At 35.0% G+C, this 18665-nt stretch overlaps 1 long non-coding RNA gene across 1 annotated transcript in view; it reads right to left on the bottom strand.

Moving 5' to 3' along the window:
* Positions 1-5073: 5073 nt before the first annotated feature.
* The window catches only part of LOC104866215, a 56789-nt gene continuing 43197 nt past the window's right edge, over positions 5074-18665 (bottom strand). Inside the window, exon 3 of the long non-coding RNA XR_781383.2 lies at positions 5074-5183. This is a non-coding gene — a long non-coding RNA (uncharacterized LOC104866215). The remainder of the gene's footprint in view (positions 5184-18665) is intronic.

Raw genomic sequence — 18665 nt, 5'->3', positions numbered from 1 at the left:
ACGCTACCTTCCCGGTGTTTGAGCGATGGCGGCTGGGGCGGGAGCAGGTGTGGTTCTCCTTCCCGCGGTGGATCGGGGCCCAGGCTTCCTCCGGCACTTGAGCGATGGCGGCTGGATGGGGAAATAAGACATTTCCATGACAAAGAAAACCTGAGAAACTACATGAATACCAAACCAGCACTACAAGGAATTCTAAACAAGATCCTAGAAAAAGACAATGAAGGCAACAACACCATGAGGCCCAACAGAGCGAATCAAATAGGTAAGGCAAGAAATTAAAAGGAGAAGGTGAAAAAGTAAAAAGTCAACAAAAGGCCAATAACATGTCAATAATAAGTCAGTACATATCAGTTATAACCAGCAATGTCAATGGCCTCAACTCACCAATCAAGAGAAATAGACTGGCAAAATGGAATAAGAAGCAAAATCCAACAATATGTTGTATACAAGAAACACACCTAGTGCAAAAAGAAGCCCATAGACTGAAAGTGAAAAGATAGAAAACAATTCTCCATGTGACAGGAGCCCAGAAAAAAACAGGGGTAGCAATCTTATTTGCAGACAAAGTAAATTTCAAACCAAAACTGAATCTAGTATTATTGATGTAGGACAGTACTGTATCATACCTCTATGAATGTAAAATATCTAGTACCTGCTTTATGATACATAGTAGGGACCGTGCTTTATCAGAGCTACATTTAATGATATTACTCTAGAATGTTCTCTTTCCAGATGATGATTAAGAGGCTAATAGAAAAAATGGTGCCAGGTACCACAACAGCAACAGAACTTTGCTGTTGTCTGGATATTATTCTTTTCTTTGTTTTTTTTTTTTAATGGAATGTGCTGAATGTCTATAACTTTGTTCAGATGACTGCAGAACCTGGAAAAGCTGTTGCTGCTATTGATGCATAACATATTATTATTAGTTTTTTTATATAAATATATATATATATATGCATATATATATAAATTGAATTTTGGGAAACTTTAACGGTGCTGCCAACTTTGGAAAAAGTCATCCCAATTTACTGTGTTGAGTTGGCATTGTACAGAAATGGACAACCATATTGGTCTAGAAATGTTCATTTATTTTTTATTTTTTTTCCATGTGTACGGGGTAACACATTGTACTAAATATGTAAGGTCATATCTACGTGGGTTTGATTACAGAAACTAATAAAGTATTCTCTAAATAATGAAAAAAAGAATAAGATAAGACTGTAAGAGCGAGAAGCAATTTAAATATGTTCAGGGACCATTTTCATCTCCAGAATTAAGGATTATTTTAATGTTACATCATTGCCTTTTCTCTTTTACTTTCCTTTTTAGTTTTATTTTAGGATTCCCTATTTTTAATGTTCATACAGGGATTTCTTTAACTGAAATACCGAATAGTTTCTTTGGTATGAAAAACTATAATAGTACACAGGATCCTAATGAGATAATTAATAATGTGAAATAGGAAGTAAAGGGCTAAGGTGTAGGGAAAGTGGGAAGGGTGGGGGAAAGGTAATAAGGGAGAGAAAAAAATATGAGAAACTGCAAAAATGGAAATAAAGTGTTTGTAAATGGGGAAGGGAGGAGGGCGTGAAGGGAGGTCAGGGACAAGGGGAAAAAATGAGAATCAAGACCTATTATGTAAAGGTACAGAATCCCAATGATGAATGTAATTGTATTGTATACCTAGATTGTACCAATAAACTCAATAAAAAGAAAAAAAGAAAAGCACCAGCAACAGTTTCACTGAACCTCAAGCACCTCAAGAAGAGAGGTGGGTGTTGTTTTTTTTTCAAAACTTGCATGAAGATAGGAAATGAGGAAAAGAACATTGATACAAATGAAGTGACAATGCTTATTGCCTAGGCAAAAGTCCTTTCCTGTTGATACAATACTGCTTTTAGATTTTATACACATCTTAAATACAGTAGACATTCAGGAGCACACAGAGCCAAAGGTAATGTTATACCTAAGTAGTCATTACTGTATTTTAAAGTACAAAATGGAGGCCCTGCACTCATATTTCATTTTGTTAAACACACTCGCAAACACACACACACTCTCTCACACACACACACACACACACACACACACACACACACACACACACACAAACCAGCACTTTAACAAGCTAGAAAAACTTAGCCATAAGTCAACACACTTACCAGTGGCTCATACGAGAGTTTAAAAGGAGAAAAACCAATATAAAAATCATCTATCACTGGCCTTTTCTGCTCACTTTGTCCACTGACATCACTCCCACCTACATACTAACTGCAAAGGGAATAAAAGACAACCAAACTATGAATACAGTTGCGTCTATTTCACTTTTCTGTTAATTAAGGTTGGTGCTTTGCATTGTTGGACTCCTGAGGATTCCCCAAGGCCTACCCAGCCTCTAGCTCTGTACTGCTTCATTTCTAGATTTCAGCGTTATTTTTCTCTCTGATGCCTATTTGGAAAAAAAAATTAAAAATAATTATAATGTATGGGTGTATTTTGTTTGTGCTTCAAAGAGCATCTAAAAGCAAAGCCCAAAGAGAAACATTACTGCTATGATTCCACAATTAACTGAAAAATTTGTGGATTTTGAATTGAGGAATCATAATGAGTATTTATTGAGAGCCCCTCCCAGGTACGCTGATGCCGAGCTTTGGTCATTTTCCAGGATAGTCACAACTTCAGACAGAAACAAGGCCATCTTTTTATTGAGGAAAATGTACAAGAGTAAAATTCAAAAGGCCACAACTCTTCTTCAGAATTAGATACATTCTATCTGAACCCCTCTGAGTTCTTCTCTCTAAATAGGGTTTACCTTACTGACTCAAAGGATTATGCAGAGAATCAAGAGATCATATAATCTAAGTATTACATAAACATCAAACTATATGGAAAGTCACTATATCGTAAAACAAATACATTCTGGGAATTTAGTGAAACCAAGATACATATCACTATTGCAACTAATTCCTTCCATCTTATAAAATGTACAATCACAGTAGGAACAAAATGAATGTTTGAACAAAGCTTTCAACATAGATATGATAACTTGCACTCAGAGTATCTCACCATTCACCTGATCTCTCAGGACATATGACTCTAACTTAGCAAAAGTATATGAAAGTGCGATTTTTCAGTATTACTTCTGAACATCAGAAACTATATCACACCCACTCATGTCAAAGAGCTAAAGTATGGTGGCAAGAAACATGTACCAATAATTAGTGTAGCTAGTACATGATACCAAAACTGTTCTCAAACTTCTTCCTCCTGTTCTAACCCCTCCTGTTCATCTCACACACGTAGCATAGTATGAGAGGATCTAGGGAAAAGGTACCATTTCCACTCACCTCCAAATTTTCTGAGGAGAAAGAGAAGGCATCTTAAATTTTGGAAATATGTTGAAACTATTGAAGGCACATAAAACTTTGCAGGTTTTGGTTAAATACTACCTAAAATGTAGCATTTAACAGTAAATGCTGAATCAAAATAGAATCATTTAAAACATTTAAAAGCTCAGCACATTATTGAGCATTTTAGTATAACTTAACCAAAACTAACACTTTAATCAGACCATTTCTGGATGGCTGACATTTTGCTGCTGTCTACACACAGCTATGGATACATGCCAAAACTGCATCATCTGCTTTACTGGTGGCACATGTCTCCTTGATATAGGTAAACATTTCACTGCGATGACCCTTTCTCTGATAACTAGACCAATACACAAGAACAGGAGTAGAACTATGTCTGCACTATGAGACACTGTCATCAATTGTATTTCAATAATTCAGGATACACACCTGCTCTGAAGTTCTTTTCCAGAAATTTTTAATTTTGAACTGAGACAAATTTCTTTGAGCCAAAGTACTGAGACTATCCATTACTTGAGTTCTCTGAGCTTCCACAGAGTAAACTTTGTTTTGGGGTGGGTAATAGGGATCAAACTTGGGACTTGAGAAGCAGGTGGAGGAACCACTGAGCTAAATCCCCAGCCCCACAGAGTTTACTCTTCCTAAAGGCTGGCTGTTTAATTCTTCCTTGGAATTTGTAAAATATTTTAGCATATATGCAATGCATTCTTTTTTAGCTTATGCTATTTGGGATGGGTTTAGCAACTGGCAATCAAAAGAATCTTCATCTAGAAATTTTAACAAGTGTATTTTCCTTTGATCATTATAGCAGAAGTATTCTAACTCTAACATGGTCCTCAAAATTCCCACCCCTTGATATACACAACCTGCATAGTTCCTCCCTTTGATGCTAGGCAGAACCCATGGATATGATAAAATATTATCATACTACCATTAGATGAGCTATCAACTTAAATTCAGCTTTAATAAAAAAGAGATTGTATGAGAGAATGCTGGAGGGGAAATGCATTCTTCCTGAAGTTATGGAACTTTAAAGGCCATATGGAGGGAACCAAGTGACAAGTAACTACGGGCGGCCTGTAACATCTGAAAGAGGCCCCTGGCTAAGAGTCAGCAAGAGTGCTAGTAACTCAGTCACATGAAATACATATAACGTATTCTTCCATCAACCACCTGAATTTGAAAGAATATCCCAAGCTCTATAATAGAACCCAGTCAATTCTTTGATTTTTTTGCCTCATGAATTTCTGAAAAGCAAAACAAAGAACACTAACAACAAAAACTGCTAATGTATTTCCAGATTACTGATTCACAAAATCAGTGAGATTAAACTATGTGATTTTTTCAGTTACTAAATTTGTGGGAATTTGTTGTATAGCAAGGGAAACCCAAAGCAGTTAATCAATATTTTGTCTGAGATTACTGGTGTGTTTTTTTTCCTAGCTCTGCAATTATTTGTAAATTGTCCTAGCTCTGAGTGGCCAGACTCACTAGAACAGTCTGCTTCCTATCTTATTCTCTTTTCACTTGTCTCTTCCACCAACATTTCTGTCCACACCTTGCTGAGCATTCCTGAGAGTTTAGACTATATCAGGGAGCATTAGGAGAGCTAGCAGATTGTGATTCCGAACCTTGAACAGTAGCTCCCCCACACTCCCTGTTAATCACCTTTGTTTTCTGTGTAGTTAGTTACCTGGGCATTCTTCCTACACTCCACAGAGTGCTGGTAGTGGTGGTAACCAGCTGTCCTTACAGGAGAAAGGACCCTCCTTTCCAAACCCAGGGACTCCCAAAATTGGATCAACGTCCCTGTGGAAAAAAGTAAGTGAAATTAATAGACACACATGTGTAAATACAGTACAGTTTCTCTGGTGTGATAAACTAAGAGTGTAAATAAGAGTAGAAATGTATAATTGATATTATGTAATAGGAAGAAAAGGTCTAAAGGTATAGGAAAAGTGGGACGTGTAGGGGAAAGATAAGAAGGGAAAAGAAAAAATGGAAACAAAGATTTTGCAAATAGGGAAGGGTGGAAGGGGTGAAGGGAGGGCAGGGGAATAGGGAAAAAATGAGAACCAAGACCTGTCATGTGAAGGTACAAGATTCCAGTGATGAATATAACTGTATTGTATACCTAAAATGTACCAATAAAAAAGTCCAATTAAGTGTCCAGAAATAATCAACACATCCATATAAAGCAACAATCATATTCCTTAGCAAGAAACATCATACAGAATGCTTGTAAGAGTTCTAGGCACTGAAATTTTTTTCTTATATAATCCCTCTATTTCAGACTGTTTACATTCATTTTTATCTGTCCTTGTACTATAAGACTATAAGGACTATTTGTCCCCTAAAGTCTGTGTATCAAAGGCTTGATCTCCAGCTGATGGGTATTTGGAAGTTGACAATATCATGATGGCTCTAACTTCATCAGTGAATTAATTAATTAAATAATTTTGTAGCAATATTGGGAGGTGGAAATATTCATATTCTCTCTCTGTCTTGGTTAATCTTTCTTTCACTCTTTCTCCTCTCTCCTTCCTTCCCTACTATGAGGTGAGCAGCCTTGCTCCACCATGATGTTCTGCTTTGCTACAGGCCCATAACAATGAAGCCAGCCAACCACAGGCTGAAAGTTCTGAAACTGTGAGCAAATAAACCTTTCCTTCTTTAAGATTTTTTTTTCAGGGTACTTAGTCATATTGTTGAAAAGCTAACACAATGACCTAAGAATTTTCTATATCCAGCAGTAGGATCTTTCAGAAGACAGGAAAGGCTATAGTCCATCACTTATTTAGAGAAATCAGTCTTTTTGTTCCTGTACTATTTTCTTGGTACTAACCAAAATGAAATAAAAAATATCTTCAAGAGAAAGCAATTATGTTAATATACAATTACAAATAAAATATAAAAAGTGACAAAAGAGAAATATGAACAAATTACTAGTATAGAACCAAAACAAAAAGACATAATGATCCTTGGACAAAGATTTAGGAAGGAAGATAATGCTAGAAAATTTAGAAAAGTGATACAAATACTAGTTTAGAAAATTAGTTATTTATACAAAAGTAACAAAATAAAATCTGTAAATTCTTTAAAGCACTTAAAGTGGGAAAAAACTTAGAACTCAGTAAAACAGCACATGTGCTAACAACATATAAATGCTAAGGGTCAAAAGTCATTGTTACTGAGTTTGCAGTCAGATGTCTCCAGATCAATTTTGTTTTTCTTTTTTTTTTCTTTCCAGATCATTTTTCATGCTTTCTGCTCCACGGGGACAACTTTGAATGGTGCTTTATTTGAATATGTGCTTTAGATTTCACTGATCCCAACAGACACCAATGCAGGATTACAGAGGGAAGCACACTAAGTTGGCAAAAAAGAACCAACAAAGGTATGATGGAAGCCACTATATGAAGTGTGGTCCAAATATACAGTTGATGTTTGAATTTTTAAAATTTATTTCAGTAAATGATACCTTGAAATTGATCCCCCTCAAAACATCCTCACATCAAACACATATATCCCATCATTCTTGTCATTTTCTGAACCAATTGGGAGCTCTCTTTCATGAATATCACTATAAGGTGTGTGTTAGTTACTTTTCTCGTTGCTGAAACAAAATACCTGACACCCAAGGTTAAAGGGGAAACGGTCTTTTTTATCTTACAGTTTGTAGAGGTTTCAGTCAATAACTGGCTGGCTCCAAGGCATGATAGATGGAAACAGGCATTGCACAGGAAAAACAACATGGCACCCAACAGGTAGCAAAAGCAACAAGGGACTTTATCAGTGTCTTTCTGCCCCTTTTATCTTATTCAGACTACCAGGATTAGGGCGATGCCAAACCAGTCAGTGTACTCGTTTAGTAACCACACACCCTTAATCCCAGCATCACACACTCTAGATTCAGCCACCAGACTAGGCTTTGGGGGGATATCTAGACCTATACCATAACAATATATAGTAAAAATATAATCAGTGCCGCTGCCAAGTGCCATTTAGTAGAAAGATTGGCTTCAAAAACATTACAGTATGGGGCTGGGGATTTAGCTCAGCGGTTCGGTGGCCTGCCTTGCAAGCACAAGGACTGGAGTTCAATCCCTGGTACCAAAACAGAAACAAAAACAAAAAACACACAGTCTGAACTTTATCCCCTTTATTCACTTGAGCTGGCACTGTGTGACTTCTGGCTCTTCTCTAAGTCAAAGTGACCTACAAAATAAATGTTTTGAATCTGTTCAGGACATCAAAGCAGCACAACTAAAGACACTCATGAAAGAGGATTTCTAGAACTGCTTCATAAAGAGGGAAGAAAAATGGGATAAGCATGTTTGAACTGATAAGCAGGTTTGAACTGAGTAGATGTATTTTGAGGGACACTAAAGGCAATACGTCTTTCAGTGTAACACACTTTTTTAAAACTTAAACCTACACACCTTACATTTTGATTATACCTTATATGTAGGAAGTATGTGGGCACAGGTAGGTGGGAAAGGATGACAACACAGAGTACAAACTTAGGACAGTATTCAATAAAGAAGGTGGAATATACACACAGAAAATAAAGGCAGGAGCCCAATATGGAAATAAATGGAAGAAAAAAGACTGTAGGATAAGTGCTAACTTATAAGATAGAGAAGGAAGTTAAGAAATAAGTAGACCTCAAGAAACAGATGTTCACAGAGGTTCAAAAAGAGAAAGGCAAAGATACCTGGCAGAGATAAAAAGATTGTCTAAAATGACAGTTCAGTGGAATTAAACTGCACCATTTTCTTTGAGTTTCATAACAATGTCTACCCAGCATGTTCTATGGAACAACACGCCTTGGAAATAGTTTCTATTTTTTTCAAGATAAGAAAAACCTTTTTTCTCTTTTCTCCTTCCATCTATTCTACAACTTTTTCTCTATTATGAAGTTTCATCTATATTTCTCTATATTTTAAAAAGCATACTTATAACAAGTATTATTCTCATTCCAAAATTTGATAAGAACTTCGTAATTTTCTGATGAGGAAATTGGGAATTGTAGAGGGAAATATTTAGCCAATTTTTAAGGAGGATTTCTGCAACCAAAGAAGAAAGACACATTAACTGTACTCTTGTGATCAACTGGAGAGGTGGTATCTGTGGCTGTAAGGACCCATTTCCACTCTACATTTCTTGGACAGCCTGTAAAGCCAAAAAGGAATGAAATAGCAGCAGCATCACAGCTTCTGAAAGTGATGTGATGTCATGATTCTGTCAGATCTAACAGTCTCCTCTGGTGGAGGCAAAGAAGTTTGTCTTCTTGCAAACAAGAAGAAACTCAACCCTAGTATAAAGAGAAATGGACAATAGAAAATTTCCCCCAAACACATCACCTGTGCATTTTTTATAATGACTCTTGCTCCCTAATCCTTATTATAAAAGTGTGTTTGCTTTCTCCAACTTACATTTTTCCAAATATAAGAGCCCACTGACAAAAGCAATTAGCCTGATATCTATGCATAGTTGACTCATCAAATACAAAAGAAAAATAGACCCATTAATATGAAGAAAAAAATTATAGTGCTTCATTCAATTATTAGATTTATGGTGACATACATACTAATTCTTCTATATGAGCAGTTCCAAGCTGTGTTGGACTCTAGTTGGGTAAAATATACCCAAGAGACCTCTGAAAATCATACTTCAGAGTGAAACTCAAACTAAAAGCCAGTCAAAACCTCAATCTAAAGGAACTGGTTAGAGAAGCAGACAGCACACAGGAAGAATAAGAATAATAAAAGCAGGGTCATCCTAAAGCACACCTTGATTGCAGAACTGGGATTCAGGGTCTTTGTGTAGCCCCCGTGCTCTCCTCTGCTTGAGCAGAGGAAGTTCTAGGAGCAAATGCAAATGGCTCCACATTCTTGCTCAGCAATTTTCTAGTCATTGCTTGAGTACCTGCAATATCCAAAACCTCACGGTTTTGCCAGGCAACCTATTCCATTCCTGGACAGCACAGGTTACCACGAACAATGACCAGGGTCTGAACCAGGAAGTTTTTCCTACTCTTTATTACTTCATTATCTTTTAGTATCACTTTTGTTTTTCTTCCCAATACCAGGGATGGAATTGAGAACCTTGCAGGCAGGCGCAGCACCACTGAGCTACAACCTGGCCCTAGTATCACTTTATCTTTCTGCAAAAACAGGCTTTACCTATATTATCTATTAGTATTCCTTCACCTCAAACCTTTTGCATTTTTCTTAAGAATTTTCCCTTCAAAAGTGAGCTCCTGATAAACTTTGACTTTCCTTCATTGCTTTTCCAGGTGCCTGATTATCTTCTTTTATATTTTTTTATGTTCTTCGCCTTCCCTGTTGTGAATCTATTTAAAATGTTTAAGCTTGCAGATTCTCTGTACAGTCACTTAAATTTCTGACTAGATTTACTGTTTCTCTTCTCATCTAAATTATTCACAATTGTATTCAAAATTAAATTTGTTTTTCAAGTTTTCCAACCCTTTCAGGCACAGAATACTATTTCTTTTAGAGTGTTTTTGTGGAATCAGGAATAATATTTGTCATAGTAAAAAGACACACCACAGATCCTTGAGGTTCACAGAGACATGGACTCACGGTCAAATGAATAATTCAAGAGCTATGTCATTGTAGAGAGACCTTCAGGAGTGTTACTGCAGAAAACAAGAACCCAACAATGCCATATAAGAAACAAATGCTTATCTGGGTTCACTCACTGACTTAGCAGATTGCTTCTACTGACCATGCTTTGAAGATGAGTGATTCTAATTTTTGCTTAAACAAAATCACAAATCTCAATGACTCATGCATATTTGGGTGGCATTCGAGTAGTTAAATGTTAAAAGCCTACAGCAGAATACAAAACACAAATGTTAATAGGAGCCAGGCAGGAAATGAGTAATTCAAGATAGACATAAGAAAATATCAAGTTGTGAAGTCCGGGTTTAATTGGGAAGGAATAATAATCATACTTGTAGCAAACATTGATAAAGCATTTATTTTGTATCAAGCCTGGTGTAGGGGCTTTACACATACTAATATACTTACCTCCCAAGATAACTATATGAGGTACTTTTCCTAATTATTCTCCCAATATAAGAGCAGGAAGACTTAAACACAAGGAATTTCAAATTATAACAAGCACATCCTGCATATAAAAGGGCATCTACAACTCAACTAATTGTTGCCATGAAGGCTAGGGATTCAGTGTTGTCAAATCTTCTGACTTTGTAAGGCCAGCTAAGAATTCAAATTTTTGCCTAAAATCGTAATAATAAATTATGTCTTGTGATCTTTTATTAACCACATGTAATCAAACATATACATCAAGCCCAGGGGACACTAGTTTGTGTTTTTGGTACATAACATTTTAATAAAGGGATCTTCTATAAGAATGATTATCTCTGTAATTAGCAGTTTCTGCATTTTCTTTTCAGAAGGGTCTTAGGAGTACCAAGATGGAGGATTCCTTATAAACAAGTGAATGATTGAATGAATGAATGAATGAATGAATGAATGTCTGGGTCATAAGTCTCTAGAAGACACTCACACATCATTATTAGGCAAGACCATAGTTTCTGAATTCCAGAATTAAACAGACCAAAAAAAAAAAAAACTTTGTGCACAACAATTAGAAGTGGATTCAATGGATAAGCATCTTCTATGATTAAGGTTTTCAAATAATTTTCTGAATCTCCTACAACCTACATCCATTATAATCACCACTACCTTCTTTCTCTCTTCTGGTCAATCCTCATATGAGACAGCTATAATCCACCTCACTGCCTGTCAATCTGCCTACCACTCAATTCCCATAAATCAGAAACCTCTGTGACCATCTCAGGATTCCAATAACACTTCAGAAAATCCCTGCCAGATAGTGCCCATTTTCCAGAAGAAGATACTATTACTTTCATAAAAAGCATACACTATAAGAACAGAGAAGGTCATCAAGTCAGGTTCCTTTGTTCCTTGGTTTTAAATGTAAAATAAATAAAACTTAGAAAGACAAAGCAATTTGTGCAAGAGTTTCTTCTAAGCAAACTATGAGTCTCATTCTAGTGTTCCCCGAGATGATTACCATTTCAGAAACTTCTATGAGAATTTTAGTGGATCTTTAAAATATATAAAGGCAAAATTTAGGTAATATTTGCTTATTGACTTAATACTTTTTCACTATAGTAACATCTCCATTTTTCCTCTTCTTGATGATCATTACTCTTTATTCTAACACAAATCACTACAAATGAGATATTGTTTCTGTCTCTATATTTACTTTTATCTGAATTTTCATCACCCTGCTCTACAATGACTCTTAAGATGTTTTCTTTCCTCAACTCCTGTCTCTTGAGGACAGTGATGGATCTTATTATTGCTGTGAATGTAGGCTCCAGCAAGTTACTGACGATGCATAGTGAGCTGTCAAAAAAAGTTTAATGAATGGATGACTAGACTTCCCTCTATCTTTTCTGGGGACAACAAGGGACAGCAACTATCTCTACTAAGGCACTATATGTCTAGAGTTAAAACTGTGCCATGAAGGAAAATGGGATTTCCTCAATGATCCCATTCTCTGAGGAAGGTAAAAAAGTAACTCTGTGTTCCTAATTTTTTTCTCTGATGACAGACTATTACTGAAAGCACAATTGTTTTTACCAAGGGTGACATATAAAACATTTATAATATTCATCTATTTTTACAGATAATCTTTTCGTTTGAACATGCGTTCTTACACAGGGGACATGGAAAAGAAGGAAAAAAATATTATTTGGTTTACGCCTTCTTTGTAGTCTAGATTACAACTGAGTTCGTTACCTACTAAAAATTAGCTATTGGAGTGTCAAAAACCTGTACTTTATCTGATAGTGTCTTGAAAAATTTTATTTATTTGCTTGCAAACTTTCCTTTTCTGTGTGTTTTGTTTCCTTCTCGGTTCATCTTTAAAAATTCATCTAGTCTTATCTCTAAAATGACAAAGAGATCATTTTCTTTTTCTTTCTTTTCTATTTATTTATTTATTTGTTTGTTTATTTTTGGCTTTTTGAGGCAGGGTCTCACTGTTTAGTTGAGACTGACCTGAAACTCACTATGTAGCCCAGGCGGGTCTCAAACTCACAGCAATCCTCCTGCCTCAGCCTCCCGAGTGCTGGGATTACAGGCGTAAACCACCACGCCCAGCCCCAAAGAGATCATTTTTTCAACACTTAGGTCATAAAGAGAATAGTAGTATTACCAGAAATAAAAACAAAAGAACCCCAATGATTACCATATTCCTTGAATACCAAGAAAAAAGATCAGTTAGAGGCAACCTCAATTCTGAACCTCATCGTTTTCAGATTTGCTAATTTCATATTATCTCCTTAATGGTCTCCCAGACTCCAAGTCTCACCCCATCTCTTTTCGACCATTCACTGTCCTCTGATCTGATCTCCTTAGAAAAACTACTTCAACTTGATCAAATTCGCACCATTCCTTTACTTAAAATCTTCCAACATCTATGAGGCCAGCATTGCTCTGGCATCAAAATTAGACAAAGATACCAACAGAAGATTATAGATCAATATCCCTTCTAAACCCAGATGCAAAACAATCCATCTAAAGCTACAAGCAACAGAATTCAACATAATATAAATATGATTATAAATGAGAGAGAGAAAAGAAAAAGAAAAAAAAAGCAGAAAAAATATGATTATAACTACAAATGAAGTGTATTTATCCCCAATTTTGATGTGGAACAAAATTGAGTTAGTGGTACAAATTGGTGATAGAGGCTTTCCTAGTTTGTGTGAGATCCTGGGTTCAATTCCAAGAAAGAGAGAAAGAAAGAAAGAAAGAAAGAAAGAAAGAAAGAAAGAAAGAAAGAAAGAAAGAAAGAAAGAAAGAAAGAAAGAAAGAAAGACAGAAAGAAAGAAAGAGAGAGGAGTATTTACATTTTCCAATTACAAAACTTTCTATAAGTCTATAATAATCAATACAGTATGACAAGGTGAAATAAAGTGAGATGTGTAGATCAACAGGATAGTTCATATTTCATAAATAAACTCAAATTTATAGCTAATTCATATTCAATGTGGGTAGCAAGATAATTCATTAAGGGAAAATAATCTTTAAATGGTACTGAAACAACTGTATATTGGTATGCAGAAGAATGAAGTTAGCCTATCTCATTTCATATACAAAAATGAACTCAAAATGAATGAAGTGTAAAATTTAAGACTACCCTTAGAAGACAACACAGAAGCACATCTTTGTGATCGTGTATAACATAATAAATTCTCATGTATGACACCTAAAGTGTAAGAGGTGAAAGAAAAATACAAATGAATTAGACTGTCAAAATGAAAACTTTTTTCAAAGGAAACTATAAAGAAACAGAAAAGTCCAACTCATGAAACTTGCAAAGCCATATATTGGCTAAGGGTCTTGTATTCAGAATACGTAATTCTTCTACAATTCAACTGTTGCAAAGACATGAAGCAATTTAAAATTGTTGTTATGGACTGAATTCTGTACACACAAATTCTATATGTGAAAGCCTTAGCTTCTAGTGTGACTATTTGAAAACAGAGACTGTAAGAGAGTAATTAAAGTTAAATGAGGTCATATGAGTCAGATCCTAATTCAATATGGCTAGTGTCTTTGTAAGAAGAGTTTTGAGATACAAACAGAGAAAAAGACAACTAAGGACACAATGTAAAGGTAGTTATCTTCAAACCAGAGAATCTGATCTTGCCAAAACTTTGATCTTGGACTTCCTGACTCCAGAACTAACAGAAAATAATTTTTGGTTGGTTAAATCAGCCCAATCTGTGCTTCTTTATAGCAGCTGTTACAATATGATTAGGCAATTCTTCTTATAGATATATACTCAAGGGAAATGGAGCTAATTGTTATTGTTCTGTCAACACAGAACTTGTACACAAATGTTCAGAGCAGCATTATTCATAATAGATCAAAAGGAAAAATAACCCAAATGCCCAAAAACTGAAAAAATGAATTAACAAAGTGTTCTATATCCATAGATTGCAATATTACTCAGGTGTGAAAACAAGTAAAGTACTGAAACTTACTACAACATGAATGAACCTCGAAACTATTATACTAAGTCAAACAAACAAATCAAAAAAGGTTTATTTACATAAATGGTCTCCAAAAGACAAATCCATATGAACAGAAAGTAGATTCATGGTTGGCCCCTGTGGGGACAGAAGTGATTGATGAATGATGACTAATGGATTCAGAGCATGTTTAGGGGATAATAAAATCATCCTAAAGTTAAATTGTGGTAACCACTGAATTACTTTGTGAATGTACTAAAAACCAGTGAATTGCATACTAAAAGATGGTTTTATGGCATATTAAAAATCAATAAATCTGGTCCAGGGATTTAGCTCAGTGATTTGGTGGCCTGCCTTGCAAGCGCAAGGACCCAAGTTCAATCCCCGGTACCAAAAAAAAAAAAAAAAAGAATAAATCTCAAGTAATCTAGGTTAATAAAGCTATTACTACTTTAACATTTTTCTAAAGCCAACAGTTAAGTCCAAGCTCATCAGCTGGCCTTCTATAATCATGCTTTGCTTATCTTTCCAATCCTATTTCTTACCATTTCAATACCTTCATTGATTTTTTTCTTAACAGAAAGCCTTCTCCTTATGTTCCTGGAAATTAATACTTATTCTTTCATACCCAGCTCAAGAGTCACTCCCTTTGTCGTTCTCCAATTAGCATATTTGACTCCTTTCAAATCTGCATCATGCAGGATATTGTATATATTTCTCAGCATTTAAGTTTTTTCTATGAATACTAAGAAAGAAATTTCCTCTAGCAGTCAAGCAAACAATGGTATCATTCAAAAAGATTTCTTTAAAATACATCATTTCAAAATTATATCATGATAAAAATTAAATGAAATTCCATGACATTTATTGATAATGGGCTACAAGTGACCAGTTCCTGGTGTCTGTGTAGGGTGCCTTATCTACATGAAAAGAACAAAGCAGATAAATTGGGGAGATGGAAAACAATGTTCCCAAACACTAATTCATTTTATGAAAATAACACAAACTTCTTAAAGAAAATATACGTGCCACTGCACAAAGATAATTATGCATATGGTGAAAAAAGTTGAAAAGCTAAGATATAAAAAATTGGCAAGTGACATATATCTCTAAAAATGTTGTCCCAACATATTTTTTTTTTTTTTTTTGGTACCGGGGATCTAATTTGGGACTTGCACTTGTGAGGCAGGCAGTGGAACCACTGAGCTAAATTACCAGCCCATCATCATTTTTTTCTTTGGTTTCTGCAGACACTATGCCATCACATCCTGATCATGTGTTTTTTGTCATACTGCTATATTCAAGTAAATGGATATTTTCATTTATATAAAATATAATGTATTTTTATACACTACCAAATTTGTTTTTGTTTTTGTTTCTGTTGTTTTGTACTGGGAAATTGAACTTGGGTCCTTGCGCTTGCAAGGCAGGAGGCAGAACCACTGAGCTAAATCCCCAGCCCACTTCCAAGTAATAATTTGGATAAGACAACCAGTGCTATAAGATGTACTTATTTTTTGTGTTACTCTATTTTTATATCTTTATGTAATTTGTTCTCCAATTTCAGGTAAATGAGTGATAACTCAGTTTCTTAATTGATTTATATTAAATGAAAACCTTATAAGATATAAATAAAAGTTTTTAAAGGTGGCTGAGTATGTTGAAAATAAGAATACACTGATTAATTTTCTGGAAGCAGATAAGTTTAAAATAGTCACGAAACTAATTTTTCAAGTTTTTTGGGAACAGGAGTTCACCAATTGGTTTATAGAGCATATAATTCTTTAAAGAATAGAGAGAAGGAGCTCTCAATCCTTCCTCTACCAAAGTAATTATTGGCAGCGAAATAAAGCTGAGCCATGGAAAAGGACATTGTGAATTATGTATATTAGGCATAGAGGCAGATACAGTCTATAAGATCTGATAATATTGAGCCAAACACAATCACAGTAATTTATATTACAGTGAACTTACAAATTTAGATGTAACTTTGACATATATTACCTCATTTCATCTTCATAAGACACTCTAGAGTAATGAAGTTAGTGTTTACCCCCATTCTATAAGAGGAAAAACTACCACCAGGGAGTTTGGATGAACTTTACAAGATCAAAACATTACCCACCAAATCAGAAACAAAACTCAGGCTTATTGAATCATTTATTTCCTAGGCCTTTTTCTACTCCAACAGTTAGTGTGAAATGGAAGGTATTATGAGTCAGCTAAGGAAACTGGGATTGCGGAATAAGACCTAAAGATTACATTCAAATATGAGACTAGTCTCTGTGATTGGTAGGGTCGTGTACTAGGCACTATGAAAACAATTATTATATTCTCTTAGGTTTCCTTATCCAACTCAATGAGTGTTATACTGGAAGTAAGGAAGGCATGGATCCACTGACAATTGACATTAACATGTACAGAATACTGAAAGGGTAGTGAAGAAATATAAACTAATGGAAAGAATACAGGTACATGAAAGATTGTCCTGCAAGTCAGGAAGAGAAAAAAAAAACATTCAAGTCCTTATAGAAGGGTAAGAGTTCCATTCTTAGTCTAACACTGCAAAAGTAACTCTAAACTTTAAATTATACTGACGTCCTATCTAATAACAAATTTATGAATGTGTCTTCCCATGGCACATGAAACTATTACTTTCTGTCCAGACACTCATTGAACTATTGAATAGTCAATATTGCTACTTAATTTGTGAAGTACTAAAAACTCTTTTAAAATTTGCCATTTTAAATTCAAAGGATACTATATTATCTTTGTCTACAAAGATTGCCCTAACAAAATAATAGATTGTATAGCTTAAACATTATCATCTTACCTTCTCACAATGCTGGAGGCTAGTGAATTCAGTTTCTGGTATTGACTTTCTCCTAGCTCAAAGACAGCTGTGTTTCACTTTGTTCTCATGAAGACTCCTTGGTGAATACACACACAAACACACACACACACACACACACACACACATATGGTAGGGAGGGATGTTTTCTCATAAGCATACTCATTCTATCTCTTCTGACTTCAGTTCATATTACTTAGAGATCCAAAAGGAAGCACACTGGTATTTGGCAGGGTGGGGGCACACAAACCTTTAGTCTATAACATACACTTCCTCTTAAAATATTAAATTTTAAAAATAAAACAGTTTATCTACTCTTGTTCTCCAAAATTTGAAAGTGTTGGTCTTAGTTGAGACTTTATATTTTCAATCTAGAGTCCTAAGATGTATCATCCCTTTAAATCATTTAATCAATTTAACAAAACTTCTCTAGCCTTACTGCCTTAACTTACATACGAAATGAACTCATTTTAAGTGTATAGTTAAGTGTAAGTTCATGAATGTAACCAAATATGTGGGCCTGTAAACCCCCATCACAATGAGAAAGCAAAACATTGCTTTTATCCTGAAAGCTCCATTGTGCCCTTTTAGCATTAATCATATCTGTGGCACCGGACAACCACCTGCTTGCTTGCTTGCTTTCATATAAATGAAATTTGTTCATTCTATGTTATGCCACAAGTGGAATGATATAGTATGTGCCTTATGATATCTTTTTTTTTGCATAACATGTTTTTGAGCTTAACGTATGCTTTTTATATATCAGTAGCTCCAACCATTGCATTATTGTGCAGCAGTATTTATGTGTGTGTGTGTGTGTGTGTGTGTGTGTGTGTGATAATTTGCTTATCCACTGACAGGCTGATAGGTGTTGGGTGATTTCCAACTGATGCCATTACAAATAAAGCTACTCTAAATATTTGTGGACATCTTCTTTTAATTCTCTTGGATAAATGTCTAGGGACAGAATTATGAGGTTGAATCGTATTGTATGTGTATCAGTAGCTTTATATGTACTATCAAAGTGATTGTAGCATTTTACATATATACATTATGCTACATTATATAGCATTCTACAATGATACAAGGCTACATTGCATAGAATTCTCATACATCAACATATATTACAATTACTACATTCTGCATAGCTCTTGGAACTGTTACTTTTAAATTTTTCAACCATGCAAGTGTACATGTAGTAATTTTAATTTGCATTCCACTGATAAGTAATACTAAACATTTTCACATGCTTATTAGCCATTCACATATCTTCTTTAGTGAAGTATCAGTGTAATCCATTCTTAACATGTTATACACAATTTATATACATACACACACATATATATGTATATATGTATATATATATATATAT

Source organism: Fukomys damarensis, unplaced genomic scaffold (assembly GCF_012274545.1).
Source record: "Fukomys damarensis isolate Sample0158 unplaced genomic scaffold, DMR_v1.0_HiC HiC_scaffold_24, whole genome shotgun sequence".
NCBI lineage: Eukaryota > Metazoa > Chordata > Mammalia > Rodentia > Bathyergidae > Fukomys > Fukomys damarensis.
This window is presented reverse-complemented; position numbering and strand designations above follow the sequence as displayed.